Consider the following 20,812-nt stretch of genomic DNA (forward strand, 5'->3'; position numbering starts at 1 on the left):
CGCAGTAAGTTAACCAGGATCACGCAGCTGCTGCAGAAGCCTCTGTTGGATGTGCCTAACTTCAGTGCCCATATATTATCTACAATGCCTCCCCATCTACATTGGATACAAATGAAATGCTTCATAAGATTACTGTCTCCATGTACTTGCTAACTTTTTAAAAGTATAACTTAATTGATGTAATTTCCACATTTGGGGACTTTCTTCATCCTGATTTACTCCTTAAAATAAAGTATGTGTTTTTTTATCACTTCTGTTCAGAGACACAGAAGAGCAGTGCTGAATTAGACACCCCACAGCAGGGCCGCCAAGGGGGTCTCTGCTGCTCTCAGTAACGAATGGGTCACGGAGAGAGGAAAGTGCCCTTTCCAATCAAATCGGTAGCTTTGCATTGTCACTCTTAAGCACAGTGAAACCTGTGTAGTGTTTCTCTGTTTAAAAAGTGGCACTTCATTTTTATTATCAGACTCTAGTGAAGCAATGGCATGAGCACCCTGAACCACACTGGAAGGTGCTGGGGGTTGATCTTGTAGTTTGGATGTGGTAGCTGCCAACAGCCCCCTTTTAGGACGGGAGATGAAAAAAGCAAAGGATGCGCTGTTCTCTTTCTGCAGGTGCATTTAAAGACCTGTTAGAAAGAGCGCCGTGATGTTGTTATGCCTGCTTCAGGGGCCTTTGGGTCACTTCCGTTTAGTCCTGTCACCACTGCTGACAGATGGGGAGCAGGGAGCCAGAGGCTCGCACCAACTGGCAGGACAACAAGAGGGACCCTGCCTGGGCTCACGTGTCTAGGGAAGGGGCTGATCCTCACTCAGAGGGGAGAGAGACGGGCTGGCTGTCATAACCACTGCTCCCTCCGCCACCCACTGCAGTGCCTTGCGGGGTGGGGAGCAAGGGACCTGGAAAGGAAGCCTCCCTGTCTGTTTCCTGGGTGGGGGGGGAGTTGCCTCTCCTGTGGGGAACAGGTGGGGAGAGGCCCCCTTTGCTTCATCACATACACCCGATGTATTTCCAGTTAGTGACACCAGTTATTAACATACCTAGTTTGAAGGGACCTTCGTTTCTGTGGTATATAAGTAATAAGGCTTTTCCTGAAGGAAACAGTGCTGTAGCTGGAAAACATTTCTCTGTATCATCCTGAGGTATTTGTTCATGTAACTGATTATAATGTTTCCTTTTTTTTCCAGTTTAATTGCTTTTTAGTTTTGCATGAACTACAAGTAAGATGAGGAATTTTTAATGCTATATTAAGGCAAGAGAAACTAAAAGAGCTGTACACTGAGGAATAGATAAAGAAGCATCAACAGAACTGCCTTTTTTACTTTAGGGAAAGAGAAACACAGTGAGAAAAAACACTGAATGACGTTCCGAGACCGATTCATGGGGTCATTGAAAACATAATCCACTTTCCTGCACTAAATCACGCACCTTTCAGTTTCGAAATGGGGCAGAGAGAACAAATATGCCGAAGAAGAGAGGGTGAAGGATTGTTGTGAGAGGGGCCTGCTTCCACCCGCTGCGGGGAGCTGCCCGGCTGGCCACTGATGATTAGGATTTGCAACTTAGTCCTGGTATAAAGAGCCCACCCTTCCAAGGGGAAGAATATTTTGTTCTTCATTATTTATCATACTCCCAGGGCCCAGCATGGTTTCTGGGCTCCCCGATTATTTTCTTAGCTCCGTAGAAAAGAGGACGTGAGCTTCCATGTGCTGTGCCTGTGAGCCCAGGAAAGCAGCCCTCATGGTAATCTACTTTAATGCTTTGTGTTGCTTCTCTTTCTTCGCTCACAGACGTGGCTATTAAACCTGTATCCATCACGGTCCCAACAGGAAACAGATGGCACTCGTAAATGGGGATAATTCCAGGAGGGTTTATTTACAAAGGGACTCTTTGCAAAGTAGAACCACTGGTGCGTCACCTGGTTTATTAATGAGGGAGCCATTAGCACTCCTAGGCCAGAAGGAGAGAAGGAGGAACAGTGTTCAGAAAACAGAGCACTTTGAATAAAGACGGCCAGCCCGGTGAGGCTATCCAGCAGGAAGGGAACTGAGGGCATGCAGTAGGGTGCTTTCCGTCCCCACCTTCCTCTCCCCTCGGGGCCTCCCAAACTGCTGCCAGGGCCCCCACTATCTGAACCGAACTGAAAGCCAGACGACAAGGAAGCCCGTGATGTGGCACTCAGGGGTGGGTTGGGGAGGGGCCAGGAGGCAAAGAAGAAAAGGGTGGATAGCTCAGCTGGTTGGGGCATCATCCTTATACGCCAGGGTTCAGGTTTGATCCCTGGTCAGGGCACATCCAAGAATCAGTCATGAATGCAAAAAGAAGTGGAACAACAAATCAATGTTTCTCTCTCTCTTTCTCTCTCTCTCGCTCTCAAAATCAATCAATAAAACAATTTTAAATGGCGGAGTGTAAGATCTGGAGGAGCAAATTGGGGTGGGCACATCTGGCACAAATTGCCACATGTGGAAATTAGAATATTTAAAATATAAACTTTGTTTTTATGGCTTGTGATAATCAGAATAGATAACGAATACTTAATACTTATGAGACATTTATGAGACTTTGAGAGCCTCACTTGGTTGAATTTGAAAGGCAGCAAAAAATGTATTTGTTGGGCCCATGTCAAGGGAAATGAGCAGATTTGTACATGGAGGATATGTTATTTTCTTTCAAAGTGCTCTTTAATTCTAAACTGCTAGGACAGTTGAATGGCTAGTCTCTCATGTGGCCCTCAATGAACCGGGGTTTTGATGAGAGTATTTGTTAGATATAGGTCAGTTTCGAGGCGTTGGGGCCCTGTGGAAGACATACGGAGAGTCTTGGAAGTGTTTGCAAAGTAGCAGCGTGCAGGTGATGTTGGGACGATACGGTTGAAAGCAGGTATGCAGGGGCTGACCGTTCATGTCTAGGGTGCAAAGTTGGAGCTAATGATATTGGATACCATCTTGAGACAGAGTTTTGTAAAGGTGTATGATTGTATAGTTCTTTTCCCTCACGTTGTCATATGCTTTTGCAAGTGGGCGTTTAAGAGAGTCAGGTGACAAAGGAACCATGAAAGGAATGAGAAGACAAGTTAGGTGGGGGAAGACATTTGCCACACATAAACTACAAAGGACTATGATCCATTCTATGTATAAAATATACAAAGCCCCCTGCAAACCGACAAAAGTAAGACAAATAACTATAGGAAGAAGGACAAACTACTCAAACCAGCCCTTCCCTAGAAAGAAAATTCAAGTGACTGGTACACATTTGAGAACCAGCCTCATTAGTAGCAGCCAGAGAAGCATTAAATGAGCTATAATGACACATCATTCTTTGACAAAAATTAAAAAGTTGAGTAGTTTGAAGGACCGAAAGAGGGGTGTGATTTTCATATGAATGGAAGGAACGGATATAACCATTCTGAAAAACCACTTTGCATTCCAGTCCAGCAGAGGATGTGCTCTCCAGAGACCCAGCACTTCCTGTCCTTGGTCACTGCCTCAGAAAGTGGCCCACACGTGTGGTGCAGCCGCACGTGCAAGGATCTCAAAGCAGCAGCTCCTTCTCGTTCATGCCGGCGGATGGTGGAAATGATTCAGACATGCCCCAGAAGCAGTAGGGGTGAACACACTGGGGTAGAGGTGTACAAGAAATTCCTATCTGGCTAGGAAAAGAAATGAACCTTAGCTATGTGCCGTGACTTGAAGAAGTCTAAAAATAACATTGAGCAAGCAAAGCAAGACAAAAAATAATCCAGTATTTCTGAATGTGCGTTCAGTGAAAAGGTAGGCAAAAAGAGAGCCACGCGGTTGTTCACAGGGCATTCTGTGATGGGATCACTCTAAGGGAAAAAAGGAAATTGTTACAGAAAGACCACGGTTATTTCTGGTAGAGAAGGCAGGGGCTGCATTGTGGGAAGGACTCCAAACGGAGGTTCTCTAGGTTGCTGGCTGAGTTACTTCTTCCATAGGTGGTGGTTACACTGGCGATAACTTGTACTTATCAAACTGTGTGTGTGTAGCTTGTACTTATTAACTGTACATATATAATCACATGGTTTTCTTTCTGCATAAAAATAGGTTAACGCCTTTTTAAAAGTCAATTGATTCCCATTCTTCATGTTCTGCAGTTTGTGATTGACTCTCCATGTCTCACAAAGGGGGTCGAAAGCCACTATTTTAAAATTTCAATTGCATTTGACGGTTGAGCATTTATACATGAATAGCATAACGCAAAATGTGATTGTACAATATATATCCATTAGATTTGCACCCATGTTCTCTCCTTCTGCCACATGGAAAGCAAACCCCCCTTCAGGCATTCATGAGAGGCTTGGGGTTATGAAGAAGGAAATCATTGCTGCTTTTCATGGCTAAATTCTCAAGAGTGAGAACATTGAGAGAGTGTGGTGAGAAGTCAACATGAGGTGGTTTGGACCAGAAAAATCGCAGGACCCGAGCCGCAGCCGGGGAGGAGCAGCACTCGAGGCCCCAAGCACATGAACCGGTTTCCTAGAGGGCTTATTTGCACTGTCGAAAGGTTGTATCTGAGTTACTATTAATAAAGCAAGTGGGAGAAGTGAAGAAGCTCCCATGGAAATGGGCAAATGCCTTTCTTTTTATAACTCCTCCAGCTGCTTTGGGAATTCTCGGATCCTTAACAGAGACTTTTTTTCCCACTGCATTTTTTCCCAGAAAGTAGCAACAGAAGGTTAGGGGGCCTGCTTCAGTTACAGGGACCATCTCCGGGAGATCCTGGGAGGCCAAAATTCTAGACAGATTTCAGGGTGTTTGATACAGGAGCGGCGGCTCCCTGAATAATTTATTCCTTACTGGCAGGCAGTTCACCTCTAAAGACTGAATATTATTTATGTATTAATAAGCACTCTAAATCTTGAGTGTTAAATGTGTATTAAACACATATTGCAGTGTGTATTAAACAGCAACAGAAGACAAAGCAAACAAAAGACACGTGAGTTTAGCGCCTGTGATAATGACCAGACCATGCAGTTACATTGCGCTGTTGAAGCACACGGTGGCTACAGACAAGTCTTCCTTTCACCTTATGTATGAGAACCCTATTTGATGCCACATAAAAATATTTGTGTATGTTTTAACTAAAAGTACTAAATGAATTAGTATTTTCAGTCCTCCTGATTTCTGCAAAACTGAATTTGGAAAAACCAAGGATATAAAGGAAAGAGTTGGTCGTTTAGCAAACTTTCCTTCATTTAGAAAGAATGCATCCTTTGTATCAGGACTTTTCAAACTCTAATGTGCCTGAGGACCCCAGGATGACCTGAGATTCTAACTCTGCAGTCTGGAGCAGGAGCAAAGGTTCTGCTCTGCTAACGAGTTCCCAAGAGATCCCAGAGCTGCTGACCCAAGGACCTGACTTTGAGGGAACAGAAGTCAGATGGAAGGTCCTTGCTAATTCAATCAGACAAGCCACTGTGTCCTCTTCACACCTGTGATCAGGAAGTACCTGGAGTGGGTTCTTCCATTAATGTCTTGTGTCCCAAGGGTTTCTGGTAGGTACATGTCTGCGGTTTTACATGCTTTTAAAGGAATAAATAGAGCATCGAGTCTAGACCTAATTCTGTTCTGAGTGATTGTGACACCATGGAGACAGCCTCTGTGTTCAAAGGGTGTCTACGTCCAGTCCTAAGATGACGTCCTGCGGCTGTGGCGTGCAGCATGGTGAACAGTGCTGCGCTGTAGGCTTGAAGCACACGGTTGGAATCGATGTGCTTAAGTACCCTCGCCACACTCAGAAAGGCTGGCTGATGTGACGGGGTGGCAGTGTTAATTAGCTTGATCGTGGTGATCGTTTTACGTCATATCAAATCGTCACTTGGTACACCTTAACTCTGTGCGGTTTTTATTTGTCAGACATGCCTCAATATAGTTGGAGATGCAGAGTTTTCATTTTGTAAATTTTTAAAGTGCGGGATTAAGTTGTTTCTAATGTCTCTTCTAGAGCAGAACCCTTGACTCGTAAATGGTAGAGCACGCTCGTGTGTTCTCATGACAGTGAGTGTGATCCTGTCTTTTTTTCTGTCCGCTTTTTTATTTTCTTACTCCATATGCTTTTCTTCAGCAAGTTTACATATCCACTTACCAAATATTTCTCTTTTTCTTAAGGAGAACAGGTAATACTATTCTGTTCCAATGCCCTTTTCACAAATATTAACGTGTCTATGAAAGTCAGTAATCTATTTCTACAAAACCCACACTCAATGTCTGTGTTTACTTCCCTTATGTCTTATTTGAAGGAATGGACAAAAACCAAGAATAAAGTCTGGTCATAATGTCATAATGTCTTTTAAAATGTAGAATTGTGTGAAGTCCTTGAAACATAGTAAGGTAAGCACAAACTAGCATATCAGATAGCTTAGTTTGGAATAAGCTGAGAAATAAAACTTGTACAAGACAACCATTCTAAAAATTGGCTTTTCTTAATCAGGCAACATCATCAGCATGATTAATTCCCTTTAAAGAAATTTGTTTGAAGCAACATTTAAAATTCCTTAGTAGAAGACGTCCTAAGAGTTTAGACTCTAGTCTAGAAGTCCCGGTTATAAATAAGTTTATTTATGGACCAGGGGATATACTGACAACCTCAGGTTTTTTCCCAGCTTGGTGGTACACTCATTGAAAATATTTTTCCAAACACTGGTGCATCCCATGGCCTGTGGTGGTAAAGACCGTGACCACAGGCTCTGAAGACAGAGAAGATTTCGAAGCATCCAGTACTCACTGCCAGGGCACTTAGAACTGACCCTGGGCCCCGAGATGTCATGGGACCAGCTCTGGTGAGGCAGATTCTTTGTGTGTCTGCATCTTTCCCATGACCGAAGTTTCCATTGATTTGAAAAGAATGTCCCAGCAGCCCCTGGGAATCTGACTAAGTAGGTGGTACTGGCCACCTCTTGCACAGACATTTGAATCCTGCCGAGATTAACATTAAGTACAGTCACGGGTTAAGAGATGGTCTCATCCCCTGAGATGTGAGACTGAAGGTGCATCTGTTTTTAAACCCCTGTTGGGTATAGAATTGTGCCGTACTAAGTTCTCTCTGCTCGTGTTGATGCCTGAGCTAGCCTCAGCCAGGCTCACTGTTCCCTGGGAGGTCAGGTCCCGAGGCCCTCAGCTGGGGGGCCTTCCGCACTGGGCCTCAAGCTGGTGTGCTGGAATCTGCTCCCACTGACCCTGGGGAGCTGGGCTTGCTCACCTCCCAACTCAACTGTCAGTTGTCTGAAGTCGGTAGCTTGATATGGGCCAGGGTGGGAGTCTTTACACCCCAGAAATCAGCCCGCTCTGTACAGCAGAGCTCCCCCTTCCATCCCCATCCACAGTTAAACCCTTAGCTGCACACCACTGTCCTTGAAGGCAGACTCTTATTCAGCACGATTAGACGTAACGCACCTGCAATTCCTGCTGGTGGTCTCATCTAGTCTGAGCAATAACAGCTCCCTTATCTGAGAATGTTCCTCAGATAAGGTTCCTTCTGACAACACCACGGGAAGAGGCACAAAAGGTAAAAGTACAACTTTCAATAAGAAACATAGCTGATAATGCCCCTGTTTCTCTTCTCCCTGTGAGCGGACTTTGCTTAGAGCACGTGGTTTTAAATAGTTTCCTCTCAAGTGTCTGAACTCATTAGCTCCAACGTTGCCTGCCTCTTCCGCCACTGAGAGGAATATCGAGCACTGGAATACTGAGCAAGAATACCAAGTAGGAGCTCCACGTGTAATACGTGCATCATAAACAACAGAGATAGTCCACCTGTTAAGAATTTTAGGTGTTAAGATTCCAGGTTTCATATGTTTCTTTGAAACAGTAAAGATTTTAGACATCCATGAAGATATATTTTAAAAGCTTTCAATGTTTTGAGGGACTAGGTGTATTTTGGCATTAGTTGAATGATTATAGTTTAATGGCACTGAATGGCTTTACTGAACCCTTCTGTGCATTTGTGAGCCTGTGTCTCTGTGGGTGTGTATTTGGTTCTGGCCACCAGTTTATTTTGTAAAACAGAAAAACTTTGATTAGAAAATAAAAGAGCCACCTCCCAGGCGTCTACGGATCCGGTGCAGATGTCAAATATTCCACACCCTGAACTTCAAAGGCCCAGAGATGGATTTCCAAGGTGCATTTTAAGTCAGACCAAATGATGTGCAAAACTGCGTCCACATGGAAAGATGCTGTTCAGGAGCCCTGTTAATAGGACTCTTGTGCTGGAAACAAAGGGTTGGGGTGAAAAACCAACGCTGTTGCTTTTTCCTTTCGCGCATCACCATTTGCTATTCACGAGTCTTCAAATCATTGCTCGCTGGTGCAGTTCACATGCAAAGATGTAACGGGGAAGATGTGTCCTCAACACTACAGTGTGGGTGCCTGGCAGAAGGGCCGAGTGCATCCATAGCCAGTCTTATTCATAGGGCTTCTTTAGCACCTGCAATTCTGTTACCATCACTTGGTGTGTGGTTCATTTTGGGGGGCGGGGATTGAGTTCCCTCATGCTCCAAGGGGCCGTGCTTCTTCTCAATACTTCTGTATGTCAACAACGGTACTATTCTTTAATACCCATCATGTGAGTAGAATAACAATAGCACACCATTTCTTATTTATCACTACATTCATTTCAGTAATTATTCATCCACAAATATTCTCGTGACCAGTTGGACATTGTTATCCTCATAGATTAATGTAGCTGTACACACAGAAAATTTACATAGCCACTTAATTTCTCTGTCACTATCAAAGGGCTTTCCATAAATATTCAGAAACATTAAATGACTCAAGGCTGCCCAATGATTATCTCTATAAAACCTAAACACTTAGCTCGATCTTGACTGCAGGAAAAGGAGGGTAATGATAATAAAACTAATTTGCAAATGACTTGAATTTTGTTCATCCTCTCCACTTTTGACCTTCTGGAGTCTGTTCTCTGGGTAGAATGAGAGTCGTATTTTTAAAGCATGGAAAAGATCACATCAGTTCTTGGCTCAGAATCCTGCTAGAGTTTCCATTGTAATTGAAATATAGAACATATCGCTAGAGCCCTGCCTTTTTTTGAACTCTACTTCCTATATCTTTCTCTTTAAATCAACCACTTTCAGCCATTGTAGCCTCAGGGCCTTTGCACTTCATGTTGTCTTCATCTAGAATACTATTCTCTCTATTTCTTAGCTGGGTCTTCTACATTATGAATGTCTTAAAGTCACCTGCTCAAAGGAACCCACTCACCAAATATCCCCCCACCCCATTAACACTTTATTCAATTGCCCTATTTTGTTTCATTTTGCTATTTACCCTGTCTTCCTGATGCTAGAAGGTAAGTCCATGAAGTGATCGTGACCATAACCTTTGCACTTACAACGACAGATCAGCATATGTGAAGGCATGGAGGGAGAGGAGAGTGAGGCAAGTTCAGGTTGTCATGGTGATTTAGGGGGCAAGAGCAGTGGGTGCTTGTGGTGAATGTCACATCCCCTCTGAAAGAGACTTTGTACTAAAATCTTCTTTAAAATGGTAGGATTGACCCAGGAAGAATGAGAGACGAATCCTAGATGCTGAAAATCACCTATAAACAGTGATACTCAAACTTTTGACCTCTGGACCCTTTTACAGTCTTAAAAATTATCAGGAATCCCAAAGGGCTTTTGTTTGTGTGGAGTTTAATAACTATGATGTTTGCCATATTTGAAATTAAAAATCAGAGAATTTTAAAATGTCCATTAATTCATTAAAAATGGCAAATAACAAGCCATTCATATGTTAACAGAAATAATATGTTTTTTAAATTATTGTATTTTAGAAAAATAAAAATGCACATAGAAAATTAATTAATTAATTAATTAATTAATTAATTGTTCAAGTACAGTTGTCTCCATTTTCCCCTGCCCCACACCCCCCCCCACCTCCCACCTTCAGTCCTAGCCCCCTTTGGCTTTGTCCATGGATCCTTTATACATGTTCCTTGATGACCCTTCCCCTTCTTTCCCTTGTTATCTCCTTTCCCCTCCCCTCTGGTTACTGTCTGTTTGTTCTTTTTTTCAATGTCTCTGGTTATATTTTGCTTAATTATTGGTTTTGTTGATTAGGTTCCACTTAGAGGTGAGATCAGATGGTATTTATCTTTCACCACGTGGTTTATTTCACTTAGCATAATGCTCTTCAGTTCCATCCCTGCTGTGTTGAAGGGTAGGAGCTCATTTTTTCTTTCTGCTGTGTAGTATTCCATGTTGTAAATGTACCACAGTTTTTGGATCCACTCATTTACTGATGGGCACTTAGGTTAATTTATGTACTACGTGCTGAGAGAGTAGCACGATTGAACATTTGTGCAAGTCTCTTTAATGTCTGCTTCATAGAGATCTGCATCATCCGGTCTACTTCTGCATGCAGTCTGATGAAACACACATTTCTTGTAGCCTCTGGAGAATTCCACTGTACACTTGTGAAAGAGTAAGTACCATCTTAGAACCGCCTTAGAACGGTTACACAAATAACAGGACCTTGCCAGTCCTCTGATTGGACCGCAGATATGTGATTTTCATGAGTTGTAGGTATTTTGTGTCCCAAGTGCTCCTCACAGGTTACAGGGGTTGGTATTGCTACTCCTACCCTGGGAAGAGTCAAGTGCATCTGACTGAATGCCTTTGTTCTTCTGGGACAACGCTGAGTGAGCCTGGTAGTGGCCCCTGACCACTGGATCACGGTGTTCCTTTGAGAAGAGGCATCCCTCACTCCTGTTTGAGCTGCCATGGTCACATTTCCCTCTTCTGCAAGGAAACCAGGAGCGTGGCCTCAAGCTCCCTTCATTGTCCGTGTGACGTGGACATGTAATATTATTTCAGCTCACGCGGCAGGCAGCACAACCGTGGGTTGAAAGCATTGCAATGAAGCAGATTCATGTAGAAGCATGAGCTCCTCCATTTACTAGTTACATACTCTGGGGAGGAAGTTCCTTATCTTTCGGTTTATTTCCCTGAAAGCTACTTAAAGTTTGAGCCTCAGTTCCCTCATAAGGTTGTCTTGAAGACTAAATGGGAAGAGAAATTTTGAGTAATTAGAAATGGGTCAATCAAAGGAACATAAGCAAGCGGAGCCCTGTTACCCCCATTTTTTAAACTTTTGCAGACAGTGCTCATGCTTGGCCAACACTTAGCCCCTCTGATCACATGTGAGCAGATACTCTGGTAGAATTCCATGGAGAAAGAAACTAGTGTGATCATAGGATAGAACTCTTGCAGTGGTCCCGCCTTTGCCAGGTGACAAATACTTCATTGGACAGCTACATGGAAAGCCCTTCCCCCTTATGCCTGTTCCCACCACTTTTCCCTTGTTCACCAAGAAATGCACTTTGATTGTATAAGTTGATTGATCTTTACACAGGGCTTGGCGATTGATCTTCTTTTGACTGGGGTTATAAAACCCTGGGTTGTAAATGGTTTCTTAAAACACTGAGTAATAATATCACAATGATTTTGTTTTGTTGTAAAGCTGCGTAGAAATTATTCAGCCTTATAGTGTTGGGACTAACGACTTTCAGGAAGCAACAGATTAATAGACGTGTGTGTGTGTTGATATCACTGTTCTCTCTCTAATAGTTTGTTCATTAACTTACGCTGTGGTCTTAATTGAGGGCTGTTACAACGTAAGGATGGTGTTTTTGAGTCTGGCGATGTGATAAATTGTGTCTGTTTCTATTCCCCGAGGCTAATAGATATTTGGTTTTTAAAACTCTCATTAAGCTGCCAGAGGGAAGACAATTAAAGTCACCATCAGTCTGGGCTCAGGAGAGGCACACTGTTGGGGACAGGGCGCAGGCTTCGGAAGCAGACTGCATGATGTCTGATCTGCAGCTTGCCGTGGACGGGATCCAGGGTGATGACTCCAGTTTCCTGAAACCGAGTTTTCTCATCTATAAAGTGGTCAAAACGTGAATAATGCAGCTCAGTAACAAGTGAAAAAAAATTAATATGTGTAACTGGGATAATTAATGCACAGGTCAAGGAAGTATACTTATTGTTTCCTTTAACTCCATCATCCTTACTTATTAATGATAAACTTCACAATATTTCCTTCTGGGCTGCCACATACCTAATCCAGGTCTAGTGTTGGGAATAAGGTCAGTCGCAGCAACTCTCTTTCTACTTTTCTGAATGAAAAACACACACTTGTGTTTGTAGTTTGGGATAGTGGAGAAGGAGGGGAAGGGAGATGAAAGCAGTGATAGAGGTTTGGCCAGATTAAAAAAACTGTTAATATAAATGCACCATATTTGACTTGGACCCTGTATGTATTTTACGTGTCGATAATTTCCTCACGTGGGGCTTTGGAAGTCAGCAGGAATGGAGCACTTGGCTTGCAATGAAGAGCTGTTTAGTAAATTATCAGCTAATGTCTTCAGTGTCTATGAAACATATTTTTAGCTTGTGTTTTTGCAATGCAAAGAGCTCCTTTGCTCTTTATTTTCATTTTTAAAATCACCTAAATATTTCTTCACACTTAAAAAAGTCTGTAGTCTTAAACTGTTCAGCTCTTTAGAGGTTGGGCCTTTTTGCTTTAGCTAAGTGCCCAGGACGGGCCTTGGCTTGTAGATGTGGAACAAGAAAGCAGGTGGGATCTGAGCAGGGCAGCCTTCCTCAGCCTCGTGTCCCTTTGAGGCGGGTGCAGAGCTCCAGAGTTTGAAAGGCAGAGCGGAGAGCTCTCAGAACCTCTTTGACCTCCACAAAAACCAGAGCTCGAGGCCAGCCTCTCTGGTTCTGAGCAGTGCCTGCATCTTTCAGAGCTGCTCTGACAATGAAATGGAACGTCTGAGGATGTTTTTGCTGTTTCGGTAATTTTTCACCTGCGTGTCATAGATCTCTGTAATAGTGGGAAAGGGAAATGGAATAAAATGCGGGTAATGGCAGGGGTACTCAGAGTTATGTGGCTCTGGGGCCACATTTGCCGGCATCGTTCACCTGGAGAACCACATGACTCCGGTATGATTGGTAGAACTGAGTATAATGGTGCATCCGTATAGCAAAATTAGAAGTCTTAATGAGCTACTAATTAAGCACGGAGGGACCCATGAGATGAGAGAGCTGTGGTGTGAACACCACAGCCTCCGAGAAATGGAAACCCTCTAAGATCAGGTGTGTCCAAACTGGAAGAATGTTTCTACTTGTCCTCCTATTATCCCTGTTTGGGAGTCTATGGAATGTTCTTGTGCACATAATTTGTATAATATGTTTTGACATGTGAAAGATAATTGTACTTACCTAGTAAAGACCAAGGCAGCATGTCACACTAAATAATTCTCAGATTATTTCTGGATAGTGTCCAGGCTTCAGGGTAAACTCTGTGTTTACCCAGAGAACTACCTATGGTTATGCATTTGTAACCGGTTTATCGAAGACTTGCCTCAATAGACAGACCACCACATAATGAGATTTTCCCTCACTCTAACCGTATCTCACTAGGCTCTGTTAAATACTACCTTTCATCTCTTAAGCCCATTTGGAAGACTTCTTACCTTTCCAATTCCTTCATATGTTAAAAAAGCTTCCGTTAAGCAGAACGTGGTAAATGGGGCACGCACTGAGCCCCCTGACCACAAGCTAGAAACCATAGAAACCACAAGCCACACGTGCCACAGAAATCGTGTTTGGAAACATCATTCAGCAGCGAGAATAGCGACCATGAGAGAGACTGAACTTCCAGGCAACAGAGGACTCCTGGGAGCACAGCCAGCAGGAGCCTGTGGGGTTTTTCTGTAGGCCTTTGCCGATTCAAAGAAGAAGAGGCCTCTGCCTGCACCCGGGGCTGTTGCTGCTCGGAGAAAGGGTGCCGGCAATGCTTTGGAGGAGATAGTTGGATGAAATGAGGAACTATGAGTCCAGGGGCCACAAGTTAATATCCTTTTTTTTTCTCGGAAGAAACTTGCTGCAATCTGAGCTTTGCAGGCTGCTCAGGAGCCAGGCTGGTAGCTTCTAGAAAGCGGGGGAAACCGGCCACTGGTCCCCAGTGCCTAGGGAACCGAGGAGAGGGGCCACAGAAAATGAGCAGGAGACCCAGTCCTCAGACACCATGGGACTAGAAAGGTGTTGACAGATTCTCACCACAGCAGAAGTCGGCGTAGCAAGGCTTCACAGCTGGAAGACAGAGAACCCAGCAGAGACTTGGGCTTTCATGTGTAGCTGAAGCGACAGACTTGTTGGAGACTAAAGGGGACTCCAGCCCATAGCTGGGCTGCCTATAAAGCCATTTGTTGGATTTTGAAGCCGTGCTGGGCGCTGTGCAGAGGAGGGGATCGGAGGCATCTGGGAGTATCCGGCGCTCTCTCAGGGTGGAGGAGCAAAGGCCAGCTGGGCTCTCAGTGAAAGTCCCGGAGGGCTAAACGCTAGTCTACAACATCAGGAGACTGAGCGTCAGCTTGCTAGAGCTGCTGTTGCCAAGTGCCACAAACTGGGTGGTTAAAGCAATAGATATTTGTTTCTTCACAGTTCTGGAGTGTGCAAGTTCAAGATCAAGGTATGGGTAGGGGTGAGTTCTTGTAAGACCTCTCTCCTTGGCTTGCGCAGGGGCCCCCTCTTGCTGACTCATTACATGGTCATTCCTCTGTGTCCGCAGCACTGTTGGCTGTTCCTCTTATCAGGACACCAGGCCACTTTCATCAGGGAGGCCTCATGTCCACGTGATCACCCGTCTTCAGATACAGTCGCATTTTGAGACCTTGACATTTAGCGCTTCAACATACTCATGTGGGCTTGGGTGGTTGGGGGAGTGGAGGGGTTGGGGAGGTGGAGAATCAGCCCTCAACGCAGTCTCTCCAAAATTCCAGCCCAGTTCTGACCCAGATCTACTGCTGATTGGATGACCAGAGCACCTCTTTAATTTGCATAACACAGGAAAGCACTTCTCTGATCAAAAATATTATGTAGAGCTTTTGCAGATGCCTAACATTGAAAGAAATGAACACCTTCAACGCCAGAGGAATAAAGCCCATTCCTTATCCCAATCATGTTTATGTGCAAATGGGTATCTACCATTCTTCTCTGTGACCCATTTCACTCATAAGCTCTCCTGTAGGTCAGAGCTTCTCAAACTTGAATGTGCACATGGATTACTTGGGAACCTCGTTAAAATGAAGACTCTGGTTCAGTAGGTCTGGAGTGAGCCTGAGATTCTGTGTTTCTATAACAAGCTTCCGACCAGCTGCAGACCTATAGGTGATGACAATGCATATTGGAGTGTAAGATAAACGTTGTATGATAATGTCTAAGACTTCTTCCAGCACTGAAATTCAGTTCACTTTTTAAAACACATCTTTTTGGCTACTCCTCAATACAAGGCACCCTAGGAAATACAATATCGACTGAGCAGTTTTCTCCCAGTGTGAACGAGGGCTAGTCAGGGTTTTATGTGTTTAAATATTAAGGCAGTTTTGTGTTTCGTTCCAAGTAAATGTGATATCATTATATCTTCTAATTCGAGATACACAGAGAAGTAGAATAACATTTTAATTAGTAAAAAAAGGGTGTGCTTCAATGACATTCACTATCAGAGACCTTACCAGATGTGACAACAAACTGAGAAGAGCATCTGGGCTCTGTCTGGTCCCCAGGGCGTCCTGTCCCCTACCATTGCCGCCCATATCTTCCCATCTGCCTTCTCGCTGAGCATCAGGGCGAAAGCTGCTCCTCCCTCACTGAGCAGGGAGGAGATGGATTTGCCTGAGACCGGGGCACAGACACTGCCGCACAGAGTCATGGCCACATGGCCACCCCTTCTCTGGATCTGGGAACCCGATGGTGACCTAGCATTTGAGGAAACACCCCTTCGTCATTCTCAGTTACTCACCTGTGCAAACCACCGCAGTCCTCCCCCTCCTCCCACCCTCGAGGGCCTCCTGTCCACACTGTTCGTGCCAGGGTTGGCTTGTTTAGGGAGCTCTTCTCTATGGACTTAAGTGTTGGACTGCTCCATGGAGCCACGGTTGTGGTAGCCCCAGCAGCCTCCTTCTTGGGAACAATTCAAGTTCATGAGCTCATCTGGAGAGTTTTGATGAAACATTGAGTATAACTCACTCTGTGCTACCTGGTTACCTGTTGACTTTTTCTTTTTCCAAGGTAAATTTAGTATGTAGAATTTTGAACTTATGAAGTTGAGGGCAGGAAACGAGTTTGTTTTACATGAACCTGAAGAAATATCCAAGATGGAATATATAGTCTTCTGCATGATCACTCCTTTTCATTGGGCTGCCTTGCTTTGTTTGATATCATGAAAGTCTAGACAAAAGGAAGTTATACAATTTTAAATGTGTACTCAGACAGACATTCTTATGTTCTGGGTGGGGGGGCACGGTGGTAACAGTGAGGAAAAACAGGGATAAGAACTGGTAATGAGACCCAAAAAGGGAAAGTGAATTCCTAAGGAAGGCCAGTGAATCTCAGGACATTGTTACCCAGGAGCTGAAACATTCCACAAGTTAGTGACAGCCCTGTCCCTTTCTCATGAAGAGGTCTCTTCTGCATCTCTCCAGGGCTTTAGCCTTATTTTTTTCAGTGAGATATTTCTCTTCCCTCCCGACCTCCCTGTCTCTCAGCCTTCCTCCCTTTTCTCCTCTGTCTTCTCTTCCCGTCTCCTTTTTTTCTCCCTCCCTTCCTTATTTCCTCTCTTCCTCCTTCTCCTTCTCTCACACTTCCTTCCTCTCTGCCTCTGTGTCAGGTGTTGCTCTAAGTCCTGAAAAGATGTAACGTAACAACCGATGAGACCTATTTCTAACCCCATGTTAGGGTAACTGACATCAACGTGACTGGCACAAAGAGGTGAAATAATTCTCCTCCATGACTCAACAAAATTGGGATGACTCGGGGGCTCTGAGCGTGGACTCCTCTGCCAAACTGCCTTCCGTGATTTCTCATTGCCTGTAGCGTGCATGAAGCTCCATGGGAGATGGTCCTGTACAGCATGTGGCCCCGACCTGTCTCCTCAAACATATTCACCTCTTGCCCCTTGTAGGAAGGTCCTCACATTGTAGCATTATCCGAATACTCCCTCTCAAACATAAATGGGCTTTTGTAACTCTGTGATGCATGCCTTGTATATAACACTCTCTGCTTTGTCACACCCTTCACTGCCTGAAACTCCTACTCATCCTTCAGAACCCGCTCTATCTCCCTGACACTCACAGGCTGAACTGGTTATACTCACCCTGGAGGCTCACAGGAAAACGCTCACCTTTCCGTTATAGCATTTAGCACATTGTACTGGATTATGCACACATCTGTCTCACCCACCAGACTCTGAAGTCCCAAACAGAAGCAATGGTCCCTTATTCGATGGCAAACTCCATGCCTGCCACCTAGTTTGTGTTCCCTGTAATGAGGGATGTCTATTACACAAGAAATGCATCATGGATGTGTAACCCATGTGTCATGGTATCAGTAGTATTGACCTTACATGTGAATATTTTACAACTGGACATATATATTGATATAAATGAATGTTTCATATGAAAATTCAACTTCATACAATTTAAAATTGGTTTATAAAAGGTCAATCTTCCAGTTTCTCTAAACAAGGAGAAGCTCAAAGTCTGATTTAAACAGGCCTTGATTTAGGAAAATGTGACATGGACATGCTTTTCAAAAACACTTCTACTAAGTAAAGTGACACACACTTGCTCTCCCCTCTCTTCTTCCCACACACACTCACGCACGTTGCATATGGCAATCTTGTCTGTGAATGTCTTTATATTTTTTTCACTCATGCAACTTCAGGTTAAGAAATTTTTTCTCTGCTTGTTTACTCATACTTATAAGAAATAAGTGTTCTGCTGATAAAATCAATATAAATTTAGGAGTTCAATGACCACATTGCAGAAACTATCAGCTTTAATTCTAACTTTGTCCAACATTACGTCACATATTTTATATATACCTATTTTATGTGGTCCTACATATGATGACCTTCACTAGCTTCTGACTTCTTTGACTTTATTTCTAAATTCAAGCATATCCCTTTGGTTAATGTTATTTGGGCATGAAGTATTTTCTTAAAGGTGTATGTGAATACATACATATGTATGTGTTTATGTGTTGCAGGTGTGTGAATATTTATTCACTGTCTATATAGCCCTTTCTAACATATGAGTATATAGTATGTGTACGTATATAGTCCATATATATGATATATCTATATATTATATACTTATACATAAGGAGAGAGAGAGGGCAAGATACACACACCATATATACACATGCTCCACGGTCCATTACAGCTCACTATTAATATATAGTTTCCTCGTCCTTTGAGGCCAGCTAATGGTTTCCATGTGATGAGGCTGAATGGTCCAGGTGAACATTCTGAACTAAAGAACATTGATGCAGCTACCAAACTGCAAATGTTCTCAGCCAGTAAGCACTGTGTCATGAAATCCACGTGCTCTGCGGATCGTGTTGACTGCTCCGTTACATTTCTCTTGTCATTCATTCTGTCCTCTGGTGAACAATTTTGTGTCATAATGACTGATCTGTTGTAAAGAGTGTTAAGCTGGAAGTTGAAGTGGACTGTTTTACCATGGCCTATGGGCCTTTTCAAGCAACGGAAACCCTGTTCAAGCTGAGCAGGCCATGTTTGGGGCATCACGAGGGTGATCATAAGCATCTCTTCAGCCTGGGAGAATTGACTGGGTCAGCTGTGTCAGGGTCGAAAGAGTTTGAAGAAAACTGTGATTGGCGGCACTGCCCCTCCAAGAGGGTTTTGGTCACATGACCTCTACAGTGTTGATCCAGGTATTCTGGGTCCCTCTGTCCGATCAGGTTCCCCCCGCCACCCCCTGCAGCCCTCTCTCTGCTCTCCGGTTAAACAGAGTGTGCTTGTGTATTGACCTGTATTTGTTTAGCTTGTTTATCTCACCCTTAACTTCAACCAGGATATATGAGACCTAGGCTCTATGTTTTCTCTTGCCTTTACTAGCTCCTTCTTAAATGAGGAAGACAGTCATGATGTCTTCACATAAGATATTTTTGTCTTAAATAGACAGAGGTGAGAAAGAGACCACATACTGGACCTTTAAGGCTCATGGGGTGGCCTTTAAACCCGGAGATCGATAGTAACCACACAGGGTGGCCTGAATACAAAACTTGCTACCAGACACAAGTCACAGTGGGTGAGGGTTTTCCTGGGCCTTTACTTTCCTGACACAAGTCAGTCTTTACCTTGGAAATGGTCTATTGTTCTTGAGCATGTAAGGTAGCACGCCTTTGAAACATCAGAGCAGTTTTTCTTGGACCCATCCAAGGTACAACCACCTTTGATGGTCAGCAGAACGGGACACCACCCTGTTGTCTCGTTCCCCACGTGCCATCTCTGTGTGCAGAGGAAGATGCAACCCCGCCGTTCTCTGCAGCATTTTCTCAATCCTTTGGGAGATTGCTCCCCGACAATTGTCAGTTTGGCTCAGATAAACTCTCGTAAGACTTTTTCTTAGGCTGGACGCTTTTTCGTTGACATAGACAACCATCGACTTGGCAGCTGAACATTAGAACCCATATCTGGGGCAGGAAAGATCAGTAGAAGTTTGAAAAGGTCCCCAGTAATTCTGATGCTCAGCAAGGAGCAGGGCTCACTGCTCAGTAGGAGATGGATGTCTACTTATTACCGAAGGTGTTGCTGTGTCACTCGAAATGCTTCTCAAACTTGTGAAAAGCCTACCCTGATAATGGATTATTCTACACGCTTTCTCTCTCCCCCAACTGAGAATTCATTTTCAAATGAATCCAGATAATGGTATCTGACAATTTGGCCTGAAATTCTGAAGTGAGAGGGATACCCTGTAAGGTCTGGGTGCTTCTTCAGAGGATACATTCTTCCTGAGAGTGCATGAAGTAACTTCTTCCCCACCAATTCTGTTCTTGCCCTTGAATATTGGATGAGGATTGCTTTTTCAGGAAACTAAACGTGATTCACCTAAAGGCCAGATATTTCTGTCATTGGCAAGTGGTGATGGGGTGAGGACCCAGGCAGCTCTGTGTACTGAGGATAATTGGGACGTCTAGGAACTGTAAAAGGGCAGCTTCCTTATGCTGCGGTGGGAATTGTACACAGAAGCTTCCATAATGATTAACCACAGAGTCGGAACCGGTGTCAGATGAAGCAAAATAAAAGCCAGCACCTGTGAAGCATCTGCGCTGGTTTTTACTCCAGAGTCTCACGGAACACATTTGTTTCTCTCCATAGGTTCGGACCAGTGTCCAGCCTGACCACAAGGATCCCCTGCCAGAGATTGGGGTAAGTGTTTCTTTCCTTCCCAGGAGGTGCACGCATCACGTCTAAGTTCATCATTTGGATTTTCCCTGGCCTCCTGCCTAGTAGCTGATGAATGAGAGTTCAATGAACAGGGTGTGACTAGGCAAGGCAGCTCTGTCCCACATTTGCTGGCTTGCACGGAATTCATTTGTTGTTATCTCCTGGAAATTGCCCTCCCAGGAATCCATATTTACCTCAGTTGGCTTGAGACGGGGCTAGTTGTCGCCCCACAGGTAGCTGAGATGCGATTCCCAGCTAACATTCCTGGACCAACAGGCAGCTGGGAAAGTTGTAGGTGTGGGCGCTACCTCTTCAGGAAGGAGGCCGAGAACCCCCCCAGCCACAGGACAGTGAGGGTTTCTGTTTTCTCCTGCCAGAACATGTTGAAACAGTCGTGCAGGTCAGAACAGAAGGTGCCACCTATGTGCAGTCCAAGACTGGAAATGTCTGCTGTGGTTTCTGCTGCAAGTGAATCAAAGCACCTCCAGCTTTTAGAACTTGGGAGAGTGAGACAG

General features: G+C 44.2%; 1 protein-coding gene across 1 annotated transcript in view; it reads left to right on the forward strand.

Moving 5' to 3' along the window:
* Positions 1 to 20,812, forward strand: part of INPP4B (inositol polyphosphate-4-phosphatase type II B) — a 241,481-nt gene that overhangs the window by 46,258 nt on the left and 174,411 nt on the right. Inside the window, exon 2 of the mRNA XM_037058473.1 lies at positions 20,229 to 20,279. The gene's annotated coding sequence lies outside the window, so the exon portion shown is untranslated. The remainder of the gene's footprint in view (positions 1 to 20,228; positions 20,280 to 20,812) is intronic.

Source organism: Sturnira hondurensis, unplaced genomic scaffold (genome assembly GCF_014824575.4).
Source record: "Sturnira hondurensis isolate 20B ecotype Veracruz unplaced genomic scaffold, ASM1482457v3 Scaffold0010128, whole genome shotgun sequence".
In the NCBI taxonomy this organism is placed as follows: Eukaryota; Metazoa; Chordata; class Mammalia; order Chiroptera; family Phyllostomidae; genus Sturnira; species Sturnira hondurensis.